This window comes from Lactuca virosa, chromosome 8, assembly GCF_052849685.1.
Source record: "Lactuca virosa cultivar CGN04683 chromosome 8, Lactuca_virosa_CGN04683_v6, whole genome shotgun sequence".
Classification (NCBI taxonomy): Eukaryota; Viridiplantae; Streptophyta; class Magnoliopsida; order Asterales; family Asteraceae; genus Lactuca; species Lactuca virosa.
Genome location: NC_136433.1, coordinates 289,770,201 through 289,776,668, shown reverse-complemented (window position 1 = coordinate 289,776,668; position 6,468 = coordinate 289,770,201).

Sequence of the window (6,468 nt, the reverse complement as noted above, 5' to 3'; positions counted from 1 at the left end):
AGTGAGATCTCAGTAGAAGACGTGGTTGATTGCTCTGAGTTTATGAAAAGCGAAACCGAGAATGAGAAACCCCTAATTTCTGAAAATTCAGTTGAATTCGCTCGCCTGACAAGAGACAAGAAAAAGTAACTCAAAGAAAAGGTTATGGTTTATCAAAAGGTTCAAACTGTGCCAAATCAGGTTTATGCAGTTACAGGGGTCACTCCAAAGTAGACCTCAGAATTAAGAATCTTGGTTGACAAAGATAATGCTGAAGGGTGCGACGACTACTTCTGGTCAGCCCCCATTGACAACGCAGACGAAACTGTAGGCTTGTCTAAGCAGACTTCGTGGAGGGTTAAAGGAAGATACGTTGCTGAACCCATCAACAAACCCTCTAGTTTTGACAAACCAAGCACAATTGGAACCAAAGAAATCCCTGAAGAACCAAAGGAAGAACCGAAAGCTCCAGCCAAAACAACCGAAACTCAAAAAGAGAAGCCAAAGGCCAGCTTCAATATCCACAAATCACAGAAGGAGCTAGCTGAACAGAAACGCTTAAGAAATCAAAGATATGCAAAGAATCTGAATGAGCGAAAAAGTCACTGGCAATCTCAAAATCCCAACTATGTCCCTCCTAAGAAAGAATCAACGGACAAAGGAAAGGAAAATTTCAGTCCAAATTCCTACTATTCCAAGTCCCAGAACCGAAAGTCTAGTTTCGGTCCCAACATCGTTACTCAGAACCGAAAGTCAACTTTCGGTCCCCAGTCTAGTTTCGGTCCTAAACCTAGTTTCGGTCCTAAACCTAGTTTCGGTCCTAAACCCAGTTCCGGTCCCTCCAAGTCTCAATGCAAAACATATTCTTTGAAGGACATCAAAGGAAAGGGAAAGCTAGCACCAAACTCTGAGGTCGATAATAAGAAATCATCAGCTAACCCTAGGAGTCAAAAGAAAAATCATAAACCATCTAACAACACACCAACTAATGCACCAGAAATTAAACAAGATAAAACTAAAATCAAGGTGTGTACAATTAAAAGAAAAGATCAAACCACCTTAGTAAAAAGAACATATTTGGTTGATATTTCTGCTGTAATTCCTTTTTCTGTGAAAGACTCACCAGGACCCAAGAGACTTTGGGTTCCTAAATCTGCATGAATTTGCAGGTAATCAGTGACGAGCAGTTTGATGATGAATGGTATATAGACAGTGGCTGCTCGCGTCACATGACATGAAGGAAGGAGGAGCTGAGGGAGTTTTGGTCTCTGAAAGATGGTGGGTGTGTAAAGTATGGTAATAACTCTTATGGAACAATCAAGGGATATGGTATGATAACAAATGGAGATTTCTCAATACGAAAAGTGGCTTATGTGGAAGGATTGCAGCATAACCTCATCAGCGTGTCACAATTAGTTGTGGGAACAGTACTGAAAGTATCATTTGATGATGAGGGCTCTGAGATTATTGAGAAACAATCCAAGAAGGTTTTGTTGAAATCTGAACACAATGGAGAGATGTACCCTTTAAATCTCAACCCAATACGAGGAAAACCAGCAATATGCTTGCTGTCAAAGGCAAACACAGATGAAAGCTGGTTATGGCATCGACGACTATCGCACCTGAGCTTCAAAGACATCAATAAGTTGGTGCTTGGTGATCACGTTCGAGGCCTCCCTCTTCTCAAGTTTGACAAGGAACATCTATGTGCAGCGTGTGAGATGGGCAAACAGAGCAGAAAGAGCCACCCTACACGAATCAATACAAAGATTATTGAAGCTCTTGAACTCTTGCACATCGACTTATGTGGAGCTTCGGCTATAGAAAGCTTCGGTGGTAGTAAGTACATTCTTGTTATTGTAGATGATTTTTCACGCTTCACCTGGGTTTTCTTTCTTAAGCAGAAATCAGATGCAACTCCCAAGTTGAAGACATTTATCAAGCAAGTAGAGGTACAGCTGAGGAAGACGGTAAGGAATATCAGAAGTGACAACGGTCTAGAATTCAAAAATAACGATTTTGAGAGCTTTCTGGCTGACAAGGGGATAACTCATAATTTTTCGGCCCCTTATACACCACAACAGAATGGGATTGTTGAAAGACGAAACCGTTCTTTATGTGAGGCAGCCAGAACCATGCTCAGTTTCGCTTCACTTCCATTATATTTCTGGGCAGATGCAGTTGCAACCGCTTGCTATACTCAGAATCGGTCCTTGCTCAACAAGAGATTCTCAATCACTCCATATGAGATCTTAAATAATAGGAAGCCAAATGTCAAATTTTTCCACATTTTCGGTTCAAGGTGCTTTATTTTCAATTCTAAAGAGAACCGAAACAAGTTTGATGTAAAAGCAGATGAGGGAATCTTTCTGGGTTATTCACTAACATCAAAAGCCTACAGAGTGTTGAATAAACGCTCCAAACGAATTGAAGAAACCTACTATGTCACCTTTGACGATAATTACATGAAGAAAGTTCAAAGAAGTGAAAGTGACTTAGGTGAAATATTTCCGGAGTCTGGACAAGTCTTGGTTCCTATCTCCAACCTGTTTGAAGAATACATGCGGCTTTTTGATGAACCAGAGAAAGCGACAAACTCAGAGGCGAGAGCAGCAGATAACAAGATTGATAATCTCAAAAAGGTGATAGATGAAGCTGCCAAAGAAATGGAAAGTAAACCTTCCAAACCGACAGATGGTCTACGCTCCAATGACTCTTCAAGCAACGGCTCAAAGTTCAAATGCACCAAAGACAACCGAAGTATCTTTCGAGGGAGAGAATCCAATTATGTCCCCAACTCATAAAGGTCCAGGGGAAGGGGAAAGTACTGATCCAATACCACCTAACAGTAGTCCATTCGAGGGGGAGAATCTGACTCCCACAGAGGATTCAAACTCTGATGCTGCCACAGGATACATTTCGCCAGTCGAGGGGGAGAAAGGGAATGCAACTGACGAAGGCGAGGATGATCAATCAGAATTTAAAGTAGAAGTGAATGCTGAATTAGATCCAACATATGATCCAAACTATCCTCCATTAGTAAAATAGACCAAGGGCCATCCCAAAGCACAGATTATTGGTGAATCTTTTGAGAAAGTTCTTACTCGTTCTCAATTGAAAGCGAAACAAACTGCATTATTCTCTAAAGTTGAATTTTGTATGTTTAATTCGTTTATTTCCAAAGTTGAACTAAAAACTGTAAATGCTGCACTTGATCATTCTGATTGGGTCCAAGCAATGCAAGATGAGCTTCATGAGTTCGAACGCAACCGAGTGTGGAGGCTGATTCCCATACCAAAGGATGCTTTTGTGGTTGGCTTGAAATGGGTCTTCAGGAATAAGGTAGATAAAGAAGGGAACGTCATTCGCAACAAGGCTCGATTGGTTGTGAAAGGATATTGCCAAGAGGAAGGGATAGATTATGAGGAAACCTTCGCTCCAGTAGCTAGGTTGGAATCAGTTAGAATCTTATTGGCATATGCTGCTCATAAAAACTTCGAAGTTTTCCAAATAGATGTCAAGTGTGCCTTCTTGAATGGAGAATTAGAAGAAACAATCTATGTTGAGCAACCGCCCGGGTTTGTGAACGAGAAATTTCCTGATCATTGCTATGTGCTGGATAAAGTTGTTTATGGATTAAAGCAAGCACCAAGGGCCTGGTATGAAACCTTAACTCGCTTTTTGAAAATGTCAAAATTTAAACAAGGTTCGGTTGACCCAACCTTCTTCCGAAAGAAAGAAGGCGAACATCTAATGATAGTTCAGATTTATGTTGATGATATCATCTTCGGCTCTACGAATCCTAACTTAACAGCTGAATTCAGGAAGTTGATGGAGACTAAATTTGAAATGAGCGCAATGGGTCCAATTAATTTTTTCCTTGGTTTAAATATTAGACAGGACCAGAAGGTATATTTATCAACCAGGAGGCCTACACAAAGAACTTACTGACGAAATTCGGTATGACGGGTGACTCAAAAGTGAAGGTTCCAATGGCATTTGACACTAAGTTAACACCATCTCTGGAAAAACCTGCTGTCGACATAACACTATATCGTCAAATGATAGAGTCCCTTATGTATCTAACAGCTAGTAGACCGGATATTATGTTTTCTGTTTGTTATTGTGCTAGGTTTCAAGCAAATCCAAGAGAACCTCACATGGTGGCAGTGAAGAATATATTTCGTTACCTGAAGCGAACCTCATCTCTCGGTCTCTGGTATCCTGCAAGATCCGGGTTCTTCGTTCAAGCTTTTTCTGATGCTGATCTTCGAGGATGTGGTCTAGACCGAAAGAGCACTACAGGTAGATGCCTATTTCTTGATGGAAACTTGTTAGCTGGCAGTCCAAGAAGCAGACCTGTGTGTCACTTTCAACAGCCGAAGCTGAGTATATAGCTGTAGCATCTTGCACTTCTCAAGTTATTTGGATTCAAAGTCAACTAAGAGATTACGGACTGAGTATGAAGAAGATTCCTCTCTATTGTCATTCAGAAAGTGCAATAAGGATTTGTCATAATCCAGTGCAACACTAAAAAACTAAGCACATTGCACTTAGATATCATTTCATCAAGGATCATGTAGAAGATGGGAACGTGGAAGTACACTTTGTTAGATCCTCTGATCAACTGGCTGACATATTCACAAAGGCCTTACCTGAAGCAAGTTTCTATAAAATATTACAAGGCCTGGGAATGATGGAAGCAGAGTCGGTACCGAATCCTCAAATCTTGCACTAAAAATTTAGACAGGCAAAATGGAGCGAACGCTCGGTCTATTTCGGCTCTTTAATTTTTGGGAACCGAAATGAACCGAACGCTCGGTCTATTTCGACTCTGGAATTTTAAGGAACCGAAATGAACCGACCGCTCGGTCTATTTCGGCTCTTTAATTTTCGGGAACCGAAATGAACCGACCGCTCGGTCTATTTCGGCTCTGGAATTTTAAGGAACCGAAATGAACCGAACGCTCGGTCTATTTCGCTTCACTCAATTAAGATAAGGTTTCGGTTATATATTCTGTATTTTCTATTCTTTTAACTACTTTCTGTTTTTATTATTTTTCAGAAAACTCAAAAATTCCAAAAATATTTTCTCTTTCTGTTTTTATTATTTTTCAGAAAACTTCAAAAATCTAAAAATATTTTTTTTCGTTTGTTTGTTTGTTTTGTATGTGTGGTGTGTTTGTTTTCTCTTTCTTTTAATTAGGTCACAGGTGTACCAGTACAATAGAATTTGGAGCTAAGGCAGGTATAATCTTTTACGTAAGAACTAGTTAAGGGTCCCTAGAAGCATGCTGCTGTATGTTGACCAATGCCTCTACGACTTAGAGCAAGGCCTTAATGATTCGATCTATACCTATCGTATCTTCCCAATCAGGCTGTTAATATAAACTCAGTCTAGAGCTACCTTACTCTTCTCATTTGAGTTAAGAGTTTTTCTGCTTAGTCATGTCTTTATAGCAGAAGGTACTTTCGGTTCTTTAGCCATCCTCCTTACATTCTCCATCAACTTTCGGTTCACCACTGTAACCCTTGAGACTCTCGGTTCTTACCACTGAGGCTTATGGTTGCATAAAATATGTGTTTGTGATCTTAGATACGTATACCACGTGCTGAGTGAAACCCAAAATCCAACACCTATAATGAATTGACGGTGAATCTTAACATTCAAGCTCTTACTGGTTACCTTATGAAATCTTATTTTTATTTTTGAGTGATCTTTTATGACTATGTCTAACACCAAGGCTTTTCTTCCCATAAAGATCCGGTTTATTTTTGTTTTTAAGATTTCTTTAACTTCTTTAGTCATTATAAAATATATCCTACCTACTTGTTCAACAGACCACATCGGTCTCATAAGTACTTCTTCCAACGTTCGGTCTTATGTTAAGACTCGAAGTTCAGTTGAAGATTAGCTACCCTTATCCTAACATTTAAAAGAAGCCTTTCATTGTTTCTCAACAAACACTTGATCGTATTTTTCGGGAAACCATACAAGCACTTCAAGTCAATCTTGACTTTGAAGGAAGCGATTCTTGCCCGGAATCACCTGCTTTCTGTCTTATAATGATACATCACTCACATCCCATACACATTTGCTTTATTTCTTTATCGTTTGACACTCTATTGCACGGAAATTTTATTTTCCAAAATTCTAGTTGCTGTTGGTTCGAGTTTTGTTAATCTTATGGCCAAACAAGGGCAATCCTATTTCTTGGAGCGATACTGAATTTCAAACGACGTTTGAGGATAAGAATTTGGGCGTGTGAATTTGAACGCTCTCTTTACCCACGCGTGCTGACGTTTACCTGGGAGTCCGAACCTGTCACATCGCGTTTTTTCAGGCGACGTTTTAGTAATCACGTCATTATCGTCATCATTTTTCTCTCTCCAGGCAACGGTATATAAAGGGGTTCTGCGTTTATTTGTCTTTTACTAGCAACAAATTCTCTCAAAATTACAAGGCAAGTTTCAACTGTTCATCTTCTT